This window comes from Pseudophryne corroboree, chromosome 1 (assembly GCF_028390025.1).
Source record: "Pseudophryne corroboree isolate aPseCor3 chromosome 1, aPseCor3.hap2, whole genome shotgun sequence".
NCBI classification, from domain to species: Eukaryota; Metazoa; Chordata; class Amphibia; order Anura; family Myobatrachidae; genus Pseudophryne; species Pseudophryne corroboree.
The window spans coordinates 656349484-656365831 of NC_086444.1; the positions used below are offsets into that span (position 1 = coordinate 656349484).

Genomic DNA, 16348 nt, shown 5'->3' on the forward strand with positions numbered 1-16348 from the left:
CAGGTATAGACTCTTTATCACCCAACTTATCACACTTTATAGATGCTCATCTCCAGCCGGAAGTACTTAAGATCCCCTCATATATTAAAGACACCATTGATACCATCAACCAGCTGAAGAAAGTAAAAGTGACTGATCAACATCTACTAGTAACTGCAGATGTTTCGTCTCTATACACAATTATAGATCACCAGTTGGGAATCACGGCAGTCGAACATTTTTTAAGGAAAAAAAACGAGATCATAAATGAAAAAAAACTAGAGTTTATTAAAGAATCCATTGCCTTCATCTTGGAAAATAATTTCTTCTGGTATAACAATCAATATTATATACAGAAAAAGGGTACAGCTATGGGCACTAAATTTGCCCCTTCTTACGCCAACCTATTTATGGGCTGGTGGGAGGACCAAGTGATTTGGCATAATAACCCACAGAGAGATAATATTTCCTTATGGATTCGTTTTATAGATGATATCCTTTTTGTGTGGACAGGAGACAGAGAAAGTCTAGAGGAATTCTGTAGATCACTCAATATCAATTCATATAACATTCAATTAACCTACAACATTAGTACCACGGAAGTTAACTTCCTCGATCTTATCATATACAAAGAAGGGGAATCACTGATTACACGAAACTTCTCCAAACCCACCGATAGTAATTCGTATATTCCTGTGACCAGTCATCACCATCCCAAATGGCTTAAAAATATTCCAAAGGGACAAATACAAAGAATGCGTAGAAACTGCACGAAAAGGGAAGTGTTCTCTGATCAAATTGAGGAAATTAAAGAAAAACTCCTGGTTAAAGGATACGAAAAGGTTTCCATTGATAGAGCCATAGAGGAGTTTGAAGAAACATCACAACAGTCCCTTTTGAAATATAAGGATAAATCCAAGCATGAGGAAAAACCAATGATACCGTTCATCACAACGTTCAATAATGAATACAGGACGATTGAACACATCATGAGAAAAAATTGGTATATACTGAAGCAAGATCCCATCCTAAAAGACATCATACCGCCAAAACCTAGATTCGTGTACAGAAGAGCACCTAATTTGAAAAATAGATTAGTTAAAAGTGCCATACCTGAGAAAAGGACGGGAAGAATCAAAACCAAAGGTTTCCACAGATGTGGTTCGTGTATCGTGTGTACTTCTCATACTAAACAACCAACTAAAATGGTTGAATATATTTCAAATTCCACCAAAAGAATATTCAAGATCAATGAATTTATTACATGCAACAGCCCAAATTGCATCTATTTAATAGAATGCATTTGTGGCCTCCAATACATAGGGAAAAACCTCAAGAAAACTTAGAGAAAGATGGGCCGAACATCTAAGAAACATCAAAAAAGGTTTCCCCAACCATTCGCTCTCCCAGCATTTCTCGTTGAAACACAACTGCTCTCTTTCCCAGATTAAAAGCATCATAGGGATAAAAAAGGTAGACGGTCATTGGAGAACCAAGGGCAAAGATACCTTTTTAGCGAAGGCAGAAATGAGAGCAATACATGAGGTCAAAACCCTAGAACCATGGGGGCTGAACGCAGAGTTTGAACTAAAATGGTTCTTGTAGAATTACCATAGGGTCCAATTAATCCAATTTTTCTCATGTTATTAGATTCCAATTTTTAATTCTTAATTTTATCCTAATTTTATCTACTCAGAATAAGTTGTTCAGCTCGGTCAAAGGTTATGTTTTATAGTTGTATGAACCTGGTATTATTGAGTACATTACACATATGTTTCATGAAAATCTCGATATATATTCCAGGAGTTTGAATATATTATAATGAGAAATCTCCATGAATTTTGTTCATTTAGGGAGGGTTTTTTTTAATCCTTATTTTCTGAATGCTCCCCCTTTTTTTTAAATGCTCGTTTTAGATCAGTATAACATGTTTATCATTCACTTAATATCTTTTACAAATTACGAATATCCCTGTGGGAATAGAAGTATCCCCACTGAACCAGGGGTGGAGTATATACACTCCTGTGGTTGATACCAATTTCAAAACAATAGGGACTCTGTAGCAAAATCAACTTCCTTTGCTTCACTATTGTTATGTGTTTGTCTTTTTACAAATATTCATTTGGTTCACTGTATTAATTTTAAATTATTTTTTAATATTGAACCAGCCAGACCATTAGTTCCGGCGAAACCGGAAGTCGTGGGATGCGTTCCATCCATGTGGAACGCATCACTGCATAAAGCCTATTGCCAGGAGCGGAAAGTACATGCACATCCGGCGGAAGGGAGGACAGTGCGGCACATCGTCACTGCCCCCAGGCCGCGATCCCGGCTAGTAAACGTCATTTCCGGCGGAACCGGAAATGACGCTATGCGTTCCAAAGGTTGGAACGCAAGGGTAAAAAAACCAGTTTTTCGGCAATTTTACGATCCTGTAACCACCCTGGCAGTAACTAATACAGTAATATTTAACTAATGCACTTGACTATGGAACATTACTATCTGTGGGGAATTATTTGTATTGTTTTAAAAGTTTTTAAAATTTAAAATTGTCAGTCACGCCCCCTGCAACAGGAAGTGGGCGTGTTTAATGTTCATCTATAAAAATCTGGTTATCCTAACATCATTTACACCTTGACAAAGACCTGATTGGTTGAAACGCGTTGGTGCTCTTGGCTGCCAAGGACCTGGTGAAGGTACAGCTCTATAGGGGGAGCTTCACAAATACCCTTGTACGCTATTTACTGTGCCTTCCTGGAAGGTCATTTGTGGTACGCATTTTAAGTGTAAAATATTGTTTTTTGAATAAATTTGTAGAAGTCTGCACTATGATTCCCTATTATTTGTTTTGCATGTACCTAAACTGAGGAGCTAGACAAGGAATCATATACGATGGGGACGACTTACTACAAACATTAAGGAGGATACCAGATAAGAGACTTATTGCTTTTTCATTGATCCGAATTATTGGACTTTGATTGGACTTTATACATTTCATGATATTTTCACGAGACTTTTTCTTTTGTTGTACATTTTCTGCGATAAATAAGACGGATGTTAAAATTTAAAAACCCTGAATAAGGTGGTCTATACATTTTCTCCAGAATTTAGGAGAAATATCTGTACTTATACATATTAACGTGGAGAGATCTGGCAGGTAACTGTAGCAATGTTGATAATTACAGATCACAGGCAGATGATCTGTCTGTGTCACTTTGCAACAGAGGATATCCATAGTCCCTTATTCAAACAGCTCGTGAAAAAGTTGATGCTCTAGATCGAAAAGATTTGTTAATCTACAATAAGAAAAGTTATTCAAGATTTAATCATGACCAACCACACTTCATGTCACAATTCAATAGTTCTTCCTCAAAGATCAGGAAGATTATCCAGAACAATTATTCCATTCTTCTCACGGATCAAGTCTTGAGAACTGAATTAAGTGAAACTCCGTCAGTTATCTTTAAAAAGTCGAACAGTCTCCTGCGACATCTTGCTCCTAGTTTTTTCATAGATAAAAGGACCTCTATAAATTCTGTTACCCTAGACAAAACGTCACAATGGCTTCCTAAAGTTACAGGCTGCTTTAAATGCAGTTCTAAACAAAGCATCTCTTGCTCTTACATTCAGAATAACTCTAAGAAGTTTTTTTCATCTGACAATTCACAATTTAATATACGTTATTTTATTAACTGTAACAGTACTTATGTAATATATATATTAATTTGCAGTTGCAATCTCATTTATGTGGGTAGAACGACACGCAGATTACGTATCAGATACCTAGAGCATAGACGGAATATTCTAAATGGATTTCTTTTTCACAGTGTCTCAAGACACTTCTCAGAAATACATCAAAAAAATCCTGAGGAAATTAAACTTATTGGCATTGAGACTATTTCTCCCACCGACCGTGGTGGTGATAGATATAGAAAGTTATGCGTCAGGGAAAACTATTGGATTCATAAACTTAAAACTCTAGTCCCTGAGGGACTGAATGAATCCATTGAAATGGATTTATGCTAACTCTGACCTTGTTATTGCGGTCCTCCTCTCCCTGCATAATCATTTGGTTTTTCCTTTACTTTATAATAAAATTAATAATACATTAGATAATTTGATCAAATCTTTATTATACAGATGAATTACTCATTCTTTCCATTTGATAAAAATTTTTTTACTTTATATTTGTTCTATATAGATATTATTGATTATAGTATATTACATTTTTCCTTATTTTTTATCTATTTTATTATTGCTTATTTTTGTGTCCAATTGCCATACTCGACAGTCAATTATATATGCTAATATTTATTGAAGTGAGAGATCCATCTACTATTTCATCGCTTAGCGTATACCCTATATTAGTACAGACACTTTGGAAATTCTCTCTTTAGGTCATATAAGTGACATTTACGATTCTGCCTTTAACCATAGATCCACAGTTTCTGTGGGCTTTCCATTTATCTTAAATGTTTGTATTGTATGATGCAATTTACTAGTAAGCCTTGGGGCTCAACGGGTTGGAGGACCAATATATCTCTCTCTGTGAACTCCACTGTTTGGCATAGCCGAGTGTTCGACTCTTAGCTGTTATTATTTTTGCTTTTTATTTATTTTTTCATTTGACTCTATGTTACTGTCTCATATCTTCTAAATAGATTTAAATATACCGTAGCTGTGTTTTAGTATATTATCACCACACAATCTCCTCTTTTGTGTTTACATTTTAGTTATGTACCGTTTATTTGTCATGATGTCTGATTCTGTATCTAAATGCATATATTGCTACAATTAGGATTTAACCCTCAATATGGATATATAGCTTAATGATTTATATTCATTTAGTTTTTGTTATGTATATTAATATAGTTTTATCTCTCACCATTGTTGTCTTTTATATATATATATATATATATATATATATATATCTATCTGCTGATTATTCTTTTCTTATGTGGATTGGTAATTAATTAAGTCTTTAGGAGCTGACTTGTAATCTGTCTAATTGATTGTTTACATATGTTGCTGATAAAATTTGGGCTTTAAATACTGATAGTTTTAAAGGCTGGGACAAACCTTTGATAAAGTCACATGATCTGTGATGAAACGCGTCAGGACCCCGCCCATTTGCACACCTTGACTTCATTCATCACACAGGTAGCAAGCTGCTGCCCTGAGCCATTGACACCTCGGCTATTGCTCTGGCTTCTCCTTTACTGCCGGTAATTTCCATCTGCACGCTGAGTCCGTCTCACCCTGACTCCCGTCCCGGCTATTCCACCTCTTGCCGGTGAATTCCACTCTTTGGTTGAGCTATAGAGAGACACCTCGGCTCCGGTCACGGCTTTTCAAACTGCCGCCGGTGACCTCCGCCAGCACGCCGCTAATCAACTGCTCCTACCAATTCAGGGATAAGTACGTCCTCTCCTTTGCTGCATTATTCAACACTGGGCACTGCAGGAACATACGACCGAGGATGCTCGGTCGGGACCAGCCCACGAAGAGGTATTTATCCATACAGCAGTTATTTGTATTGCCGCACTCAGACTCTCATTACGGCAACCAACTATAGATACCTTTCGTTCAGCCGCTCATCTGATTGTGGATTTGCATATGGACATTTAATTTGATTTGCTTCCTCATTAAAATCGGAGGATACCATCTTTGTTACACACTTATAAGTTCAAGGTATTCTCGCTCTTATCTTGATTTTATATTATCTTATTGTTTTTATGTGCCAAATTAATTGTCATTCATACAATAAAATATTTACACTTTTACATGTCAGCTCCTAATTAGTATTTATATGCTCTAACACATTGCGCAGCCATTTTTTTTCCCCTCACTCTATATTGCTCGTGTCTAGGGGAGTGAAGATCCTCCCCAGTAGGTGTGGGGAACCCTGTCACCACACCCCCTTTCCTGTCCGCTAATGGGGACTCTGGAGCTGGCTCTCCCAGTGCAGACGCTGGGTAGCCTCCCTGTCTAGATGGAGCCACCTCCGCTCAGCACCGTCTATCTCTATCACCTGCTGCTGCACACACACAGTTGCCCGAAGCCTGGAGGAACACACGGAACTCAGCTTCAGGGACATCGCTGACAGTTCCCTCTGTACTCGGGAACAGGAGACACTCGGTGAGTTGCGCTTTACCTTACAAGATACTACAAAGATGGCTGCCCCAACATTATTTTCACTAACAGTCCCCTCCTGCAGCACAACGGGTCTCTTGGCAGAGCCATGGATTTGTCCTTTGTAGCCGGCGTGCATCTGCTGCCCCCACTGTCACCAATGTAGTTTGGCCAAATACAATCCACAAAGAATATTCATATAAAGAATGCCCCTAAATGCAAGTCCTCTGTCTGCTGTCTCCAGATAGCATGGAGGTCAATGTGGGCACGATTGACAAAGTTAGGGTATCACAAGGCCTCACTGTAAAGGGCTCCTTTACTGCAGGGGGTAATAGTGGGCCAAATCTGAGTCAATATTGTTATGGAGCGATTGGGCGGTACTGGCAGCTGTGGGGTCACATTTCAGCAAAAATACATCTTACAAGGCCTTGGAAACTAGCTCATTCTGCTATGCATTTGTTCTGTGGTACATTGAAAAGTTGATGCAGTGCTTGGTGCTGGTCGCCTGATTATATCGGCTCTACACAAGCCCTGTGAGTGCTGCCTCACTTACACCTTCTACTGTATAATATATATATATATATATATATATATATATATAAATAAATTATTCTCTGCGGATATGTGTCATTGTAGTAATCAGAAAGACTAAGAAATAAGTATATTTTATACTTAGAAGGTCCGGTGCTTTTCCTATTGATAATTTTGGGCAACAGCTGGGGATTAAAATCTAGTGCGAGATATAATGCCGTCCAAGTTTGCTGGAGTTGCGGGATCCTGGCCGAACTCGGACGTTTTTTTAAAGCAGCAGTCATTTACAAGGCATAGTTTTGCCTTGTATATGATTGACACTTTAAAAATGTCAGAGTTCGGCCGGAATCTCGCAACTCCAGCAAACTTGGACAGCATTATATCCCACTCCAAAAGTCTGTTTTAGTGAAGAGCAGTTGGTTGCACGGAGTTGGTCGCAGCACGGTAGCGCGGTCAGGGTCGATCCCACATCTACCCCCTCTTTTTCGCATTCTTAGGCTGGGTACACACTAGGCTGATATTGCCATGATTTGCCGTATTGGCACAACAAATCGTGCATATCGGTTAGTGTGTACCCACTATTGCGTGCTCCTGTGGGTCGTAAGTGACATCTTCCGGTCAGCCATGCTACACGGCCAACTGGAAAATATTGCATGCGACCCAGTGCTTTGTTATGAAGAATGGAATACTGATCTGACATCCTGGTGTGTACGGGCAATCGGCCATAGTCCAGGCTGAAGGGAATTCAGTCCGACCATTGGCCCGATTGCCTATCGTACAAGTGTGTATTTAGTCTGACTCTCTCCCCCAATACTTATTGTAAAATAGCGCTGGACACTTCCAGTAGGTGGCACTAGACACACCCCTCTGATGGTGCACACCTTAATGAAATGTCCTGCGCACGCCTATGCCAGTATGCCGTATCCTCATTCTGAAGGGGATAATAGGACAGAATCTGCAGGGAACCTGAGCCTGGGTAACCTGACTCTAAAGAGTCAGAAAATTAGAAGAAAAAAAACAGGATGTACTTTACTCTCAATTGGGAAGCACCATCAACATGTAAATCTGGTTTCTCTGGTGACCAGGACATCAGCACCCTGTCAAAGTGAGGTTTCTTCCTCAAAATGAGAAAAAAACTGTAGGTCAGAATCAGCCACTGATTATCTCAGCATGGCTATTAGAAACAAATGACTTCTCCCAGTAAGTTGCTGAGGTTTTAACTAGAGGTGTAGCGGACACTTTTCGTGTTTTGTGCTTTGGTTTTGGATCTGGATTCCTGCTCGTGTTTTGGATCTGGACTGGTTTTGCCAAAAACACCCTTTCGGGTTTTGGTTTTGGATCTGGATGATTTTTGAAAAATCATAAAAACAGCTAAAATCACAGAATTTGGGGGTAATTTTGCTCCTACGGTATTATTAACCTCAATCACATTCATTTCCACTCATTTCCAGTCTATTCTAAACACCTCACACCTCACAATATTGTTTTTCAGCCAAAAGGTTGCACCGAGGTAGATGTATGACTAAGCTAAGTGACACAAGTGGTTGGCACAAACACCTGCCCCATCTAGGAGTGGCACTGCAGTGGCAGACAGGATGGCAGTTTTAAAAAATAGGCCCCAAAGAGCACATCATGCAAAGATGTAGAAGAGGTCCAATGAGGTAGCTGTATGACTAAGCCAAGTGACACAAACAATTGGCCCATCCAGGAGTGGCACTGCAGTGGCAGACAGGAGGGCATATATCAAAAAAGGCCCCAAACAGCACATGATGCAAAGAAAAAAATAAAGAGCTGCACCGAGGTCACTGGATGACTAAGCTAAGTGACACAAGTGGGTGGCACAAACACCTGGCCTATCTAGGAGTCGCACTGCAGTGGCAGACATGACGGCAGTTTAAAACATAGGCCCAAAAGAGCACATAATGAAAAGAAAAATAGAGGTGCACCGAGGTCGCTGGATGACTAAGCTAAACGACACAAGTGGGTGGCACAAACACCTGGCTCATCTAGGAGTGGCACTGCAGTGGCAGACAGGATGCCAGTTTTAAATACTAGGCCCCAAAGAGCACAAAATGCAATGAACAAAAAAAAAAGAGGTGCAAGATGGATTGTCTTGGGCCCTCCCACCCACCTATATGTTGTTTAAACAGGACATGTACAGTTTAATAAACCCATAATTTCAGCGACAGGTGGTCACCCTGGAAAAGGCTCGCCAAGTACTCTGAATCATAGCTAGCTGCTACAAACATACCACCTCCTTCTTTGATGATTTTTCATATTATGAGAAGAGGCAAGAGGAAGAGGACAGTGTCAAGAAGGTGATTAAGAATTAGAGAGGCACACACAATCAGGAACAACACACAGGCTTTCACTTCCACTCCTATATTAGTGTGGAACAGAAAGGACTTCATCCAAGCAAATATCTAATTATTAATTGCCACATTACTGGACAAACTGAAAACTAGGGGCCAAAGTCTCCAAAATTGTACCACCCTTCTCTATGTTCAGGGATTAAGATAATCTCAGATTTAATGCTGGCATGCAAATATACTGGTGTATACCACAGGATCAAGATTGGATATTTTGCCCTCCACTGAGTCTGGAGACTTATTTTGTGAAAATATTGTGGGTTTCCTTTTTTAATTTCATTTTTATTTACATATTTTGTGGCAGATGTCTTATTTTTGTTTTAGAGAAAAGCTTTTTTGGGACCGCACTAGTCTTGCAATAAGGTTGTAATGCCCTCTGAAAAACTGATTTATGACGCTAAATTGCGTTATGGATACAGCAACTTTGTGCATAGGGAGAAAAAGTCCTTTTTGCAATTATTTGTTGCTATCAGTGGTGCTCCCTAGAGTCAAGAAGAGTATCAACAAAGAAAACCCAACAAAGAAGAAAAGTTGGAAAGTAGACTCTTGTGTGGGAGCACTCAATTCAGAGGATTATACTAATCAATTCTGATAAAACATAATTTTATTAATTCATTAGAAATATAATTGTAGGAGTGAGTTATACGTAAGATAGTGTAGCTACGCGAAAATGTAACACTATATTTTGTGCAATTAATGTGGTTTTCGATACCACAATAGGGACCGGAGATCAAATATTTGGGCTATTGGTTTTACTGAGATAACAGTAACACCTCTGTATAATATATGACCATCATTTATTCTACAGCAGTCCTATTCAGGATTAAATAGTCGTAGAGAATTGAATCATAGGTCATACAGAACCGAATGCCAATTGGTATTATTAGGGATCACTCTAGATCGGGCAGAAGAATATTTTGCAGTACCAGGGTGTTCCAGGGTGGTCTCCCATCCGAGTACTGACCCGGCCCTCCACTGCTTGGCTTCCAAGATCAGACGAGATCGGGCATCTCCAGCGGGGTATGTCCGCAATTTCTTAATCTGCCCGTTTAGTCAATCCCAATACCCGTATCGATCGAGTTGTATATCAGAGGTGAACTGAATCAGTCGTGTATTTAGTATTTGAGTTTATCTCATGCCCATGAAAATGAATTTGTAGCAATATTAGTCATAATGCATAAACAAAATTACATTAAGGACAGTTAGCATATGAAATCCGGGATATGATGATGATATATACTCAGGCAGTAATTATAGCAAACCTGTTGCTGTATATAATATATGAGGCAGTAATTATAGCAAACCTGTTGCTGTATATAATATATGAGGCCTCAAATAATTTATGCCACATACGCCACCACAGCAGAAAATACTGCACACAGAGATAGTTGAGTAGTAATTTGCTGCAAGTGTGCAGCTGGATATAATCAGGCAACAATTGTAGCAAACCTGTTGCTGTGTGCAATATATAGTATATATGACCTCTAACGATTTATACCACACACGCCACCACAGCAGAAAATAATGCACACAAAAACATTTATAGTTGAGTAGCAATTTGCTGTAAGCGTGCAGCTAATGAGCCTCTTTAGGATTCCTTGTTCAAAAATCTGCCGTATCTAGGAATATAGTAGTTTACTCCTAGTACCTTATTAGATACCATATAAGTCCAGCACCTCTTGGAGCAGTTGGAAAATGTGTATGTGCTAGGGTAGTCAGATAGCTATAAAATTTAGACTATCAGTGATAAACATATAGAACATTGTACAATGCACAAACACATATAGGCATCATCTAAATATTTTAAGGCAAGTTAATAGCCTATTTGGGCTGTGGTGAATATGTAGAGAAAAAATATATTTTACGTATTAATACGATACCACTCCCACGGGGCTGCCTGTAGAGAGCTGCCGTTTGATATCTCCTGTGAATGACAGGATCCTGGAGGTGTAGTGAAGCCGAAGTGGTGGTCGGCTATTTCCTATGCTGGCAGTGTCCGCTGCTCCACAGCGTGTGGTAGCTGTGTGCCTCCCGGCTCTCAGCGGCTAGACACGGCTGGACGCCGTTGTCCGGGTAACTGTCCTGGAGTTCCGGTTGGTGCGATCACGTGTGCGCACCACGTGATCGCATGGGGAGATGACGTACGTTTCGCAGTGTAGCTTGATCACAGAACGTAGTGTGATCAGTATGAGTCTCTTATTTACGGACAGTGCTGGATGTTCATTGGATATTCAATTGTGATGGACAATTTGTTTAGCCTATCCTTAAGTTTGTAATGACATCAGCCAGGGTGAGGGGAGAGAGGGGAACGTAACAGTCTACACATAATTATATATCCCATACAAATGGCATGTAATTATTAAATGAGAGATATTATAATAATACTATATATGTATATATATATATACATATATAATATTGTATATGCCTATTCAATAGCCAGTATAGTTATGAATAATTGATGCACATTTCTCAGCCGCATAATAATAAGTGGAATTTGAAATCTGAGTGCTGACAATTTAACGGGTTATTTGACCTAAAGGTGATATGGAAATAACCATGTTCATGTCATTGTACATATCTGGATAAGCTGATTAAAGTATAAATAAATTTATATTTAATGATTGTAAGATGTGAAAATTATAGATAAATTTAACCATTAAAAATTAATTAATTAGTAAATTGATAATTAGTGTTTGTATGTTAGAAAGGGGGCCTATATAATTATTATAGACGGATCGAGGGGTGAAAAAAGATGCTAAGTGGGGGGGGGGAAGATTAGGGGTTGGGAAAAGAGAGAATTTTTGGTTGGTACGGAGAAATCGGCAGGGGGTTTTTTGGAAGGGGTTATGGGGGTTTATTTGGGTGGGTGGGATGGAAATTGTGGGAGGAGGAGGAGTGAGGGAGTGAGGGGGAGGGGGAGGGGAAGTGGGTTTTATGTCGAATATTGGGTAAGAGGGGGGGATGGGAGAGGGGTTATAGTTAGTTGGAAATGAAAGTAATGAAATATATGTGACGAATAGAAAGTGAGGATATAGATAAAGGTGATTATGTGATAACAGTAACTTGGTTGGTGGTGTATAACATTAGTGATGAAATGACAAATGACAATTGAAAGTGTAGGGACTGTATCATACTTTGTATGTGGACAATTGATAACATGGGAACCCATGTTGGGGTGAGGTGAAAATAGGTGTGTGGTGGCGTTGGATAAAGATTGTTGATGGTAGTAATTATGATAATTATAATGATATTCTATATTGTGCTACTATACTGGCTATATATTAATTGGTAATTACCATTATTGTAAAATTAGTATGTACAATAAAGAGGGAAAGAAAATGGGTTCTCAATGATTCTGATGGTAAGTTGGTTAGTTTAAAAAAAAACCAAAGTTGATGTTTTCATTCATGCCAGCTGGATGTATAGTTCCCATCTTAAAGATCCATTTGCTTTCTTTCTTTAATAGGCTGTCCGTTAAATTTCCTCCTCGTATTCCAAGTCTGATCCTTTCTAGTCCAAAGATCTTTAGCTCTTCATACCTGCTCCCATGGCAGGTGTAGAAGTGACGGGCAACTGATGTCAGTTGTTTCATCCTTTGCCTATCCGTGATAGCATTTCGTATGGATCCTATGTGTTCCAGGATACGCTGTTTAAAGGGGCGTGTCGTCATGCCAATATATTTCTGGTTACAACTACAGCTGAGGCAGTAGATGACACCTTCCGTTTGACAGTTCATGTAGTCCGTAATTGTAATTGTATTACCATATTTGTCCTCTACTTCTTTTGTGGGGACAATAAATTTACAGGCTTTGCATTTCCCGCAAGGGTATGTGCCCGTGATTATTGGTTTTCTGTCAGGGAATTTCTGAAAATGACTTCGTACCAATTGGTCTTTTAGGTTTTTTGATCTGCGCCAGCTCATAGAGACTTTGGGACCAAGTTTCTTAGACAATGTAGGGTCTATATGTAAGATATGCCAGTGCTTTTGTATTGCTTCATTCACCCTTCTCCATTCTTGGCAGAAATTTCCGACGAAGCGAATGGTGTTTTCAGACTTTTTTTCTTCTTCTTTTTTCTGTTCCTTGAAGACAATGTCTTCTCTCTTAATGATTTTGACAGATTTTAGTGCTTTTTTCACAGATGTTTTGCTGTATCCTCTATTGCAGAGTCTTTGTGCTAGATCCGTGCTTTGTATTGTGAAGTTTTTATTGTCTGAACAGTTTCTACGCAGGCGGAGAAATTCCCCTTTAGGTATATTTTCTATCGTCGGGAGAAAATTAGAGCTTGTTTGGTGTAATAATGTGTTGGTCGCAGTGCTTTTGCGATACAAATTTGTAGCAATCATTCCCTCTGGGTTTTTGTAAATCAACAAATCCAGGAATGGTACTTCCACTTGACTTATAGTGTGAGTGAGGCGGATGTTGAGATCATTCTTATTCAGATGTTTGATAAATTGATGCAGTGGTTGCAAGTCTCCTTCCCAGATCATAAGAATGTCGTCTATGTACCTATTCCACATAATGACATGAGTTGTAAAATTGTCATTATGATCTTTAAAGACACATTCTTTTTCCCACCATCCAAGGAATATATTTGTATATGTGGGTGCACAGGCGGCCCCCATAGCTGTGCCTCTTGTTTGGAGGTAAAATTGGTTGTTAAATGTGAAAAAGTTGTAATGCAAGACAAAATGGAGTAATTTGGTGAGAAAATCATGGAAATCCTCTTTACCATTGTTGTTCAGAAAATATTCTACTGCCATCAACCCATCTTTGTGACTAATGGAGGTATATAGTGCCTCGACATCCAAGGTTACTAGGTATTGGTTATCTTCTAACCTTAGATCGTGTACTTTCTTGAGTATGTCAGTTGTATCCTGAACATACGAGGGGAGGTCTAAAACAAAATGTCTTAGGTGTAGGTCGAGAAAAATACTTGCTTTCTCCGTTAACCCCCCTATACTGGACACTATGGGTCTCCCGGGGGGGGGGGGTTTGTCTGTCTTTGTGTATCTTTGGCAGCATATCATCATATCCCGGATTTCATATGCTAACTGTCCTTAATGTAATTTTGTTTATGCATTATGACTAATATTGCTACAAATTCATTTTCATGGGCATGAGATAAACTCAAATACTAAATACACGACTGATTCAGTTCACCTCTGATATACAACTCGATCGATACGGGTATTGGGATTGACTGAACGGGCAGATTAAGAAATTGCGGACATACCCCGCTGGAGATGCCCGATCTCGTCTGATCTTGGAAGCCAAGCAGTGGAGGGCCGGGTCAGTACTCGGATGGGAGACCACCCTGGAACACCCTGGTACTGCAAAATATTCTTCTGCCCGATCTAGAGTGATCCCTAATAATACCAATTGGCATTCGGTTCTGTATGACCTATGATTCAACTCTCTACGACTATTTAATCCTGAATAGGACTGCTGTAGAATAAATGATGGTCATATATTATACAGAGGTGTTACTGTTATCTCAGTAAAACCAATAGCCCAAATATTTGATCTCTGGTCCCTATTGTGGTATCGAAAACCACATTAATTGCACAAAATATAGTGTTATATTTTCGCGTAGCTACACTATCTTACGTATAACTCACTCCTACAATTATATTTCTAATGAATTAATAAAATTATGTTTTATCAGAATTGATTAATATAATCCTCTGAATTGAGTACTCCCACACAAGAGTCTACTTTCCAACTTTTCTTCTTTGTTGGGTTTTCTTTGTTTATTTTTGTTTTACACAGCTCCCAGTTACACGCATGTGAGCATACCTGTGTGTCCCAGTTACATGCATGTGAGCATACCTGTGTCTTGTTTATTTTATTCCTGTTTTATTTTTAAATAAAGCAGCCCCTTAGAAGTTTTAGCAGCCCCTCCTGAGCCCCCACAGCAGCCCCGGATGGGGCAAATTGAGTTCGGGTGGGTTTGGTAAAGTACTAAGCACGACAGTGCAGTGATTTTTTCTTGTTATTGAGCCCCTGCCCTAGTGGATCTTACCACTGTACAGCTAAACTCATTTCCTACTATAAGTAGTATGACATGATTTCATACTATGAGTAGTATGAAATCATTTCATACTATAAGTAGGACTGTGGGAGGAAGCAATGCTAACCTCTGTTCCCACAGCATACCTCAGCCTGGCAAGCCTGACATCTTCCTGGCTGTAAGCCACCATGAGACTCCATACTGGGCCTTATTCAGTAACAGTTTGTGCCTCACAGAAGCTCCAGGCCCATCTAGTGCTGCAGTACAATGGAAAGCTGATGCAATGCAAGATCACTGAAACTATTCTTCTAACACGCGAGGTCTTGCGTTAAACCCCTTAATAAAGCCCTTAGGAAAAGAAGATCCCTGTACAACAAATGTGCATCTTCTAAATAAATAATCCCAAAACATCAATAATAAATCAAAATTAAGGTTGACTAATTGGAGCCATTCATTTGAGTGAGTCCCTAACATGAAATAATTGAGAAGAACCTCTCTCTAATGCTCTGGCAGAAAATATCACTTTTACCTCTCCGGCAGTTGCACTGGATTATGATTTAGTCTCTTCTGAGTCACACTGACTTTGGCCACAAATGTTGTCTCTCCCCACTTTATTTAAAAACACTAGGGCAATTTCCATTTCCACCTTTGCCACTAGTTTTCACAAATCTGTTTATGATGTTAATGCTTGTTTCGTATCTGCTCTAGGCTTTCATTTAAACCTAGGATTATGTACAGCAGCACCCCTGGAATTATACGGCAGCACCCCTGGACTTTTACAGCATAGGCAGCAACCCTGGACAATTACACAGCACAGCAGACAGGCAACAGCATCCTTGGACTTAAAAGCCAATGTGGCAGCACCCCTGGACTGATAGGGCAGAGGGTCAGCACCCTATATAGGGCAGCAACCCTGGAATGATGTAGCAGACAAAGAAAAGACGTGCAAAATGGAATTGTCCTTGGGCCCGCCCACCCATCCTTATGTTGTATAAACAGGACATGCACACTTTAACAAACCAATCATTTCAGCGACAGGGTCTGCCACACGACTGTGGCTGAAATTATTGGTTTATTTAGGCCCCCACCAAAAAAGAAGCAATTAATCTCTTTTTGCACAAACTGGCTCTATACTGGCAAGATGTCGTCCTCATCCTCAGATTTTCCCCCTCCCTTTAGTGTTTACATCCTCATCCTTGCAGAGAAATACTATTCAAACAAACCATATAATTTAGGTGTCAGTGGACTGCTCATGCTATTACCCAAAGTTTCTGAACATGACAATGACTTATGATGAATGCGCTGCAGGTGACATATAAGGG

The 16348-nt window shown here is 39.5% G+C and overlaps 1 long non-coding RNA gene and 2 pseudogenes across 1 annotated transcript in view; 2 read left to right on the forward strand and 1 right to left on the reverse strand.

Annotated features, from left to right (window-relative positions):
* LOC134932262 (uncharacterized) overlaps positions 1 to 16348 on the forward strand; it is a 323121-nt gene that overhangs the window by 195658 nt on the left and 111115 nt on the right. The window lies entirely within an intron of this gene.
* LOC134945502 (5S ribosomal RNA) lies at positions 9926 to 10045 on the reverse strand (annotated as a pseudogene).
* LOC134945508 (5S ribosomal RNA) lies at positions 14236 to 14355 on the forward strand (annotated as a pseudogene).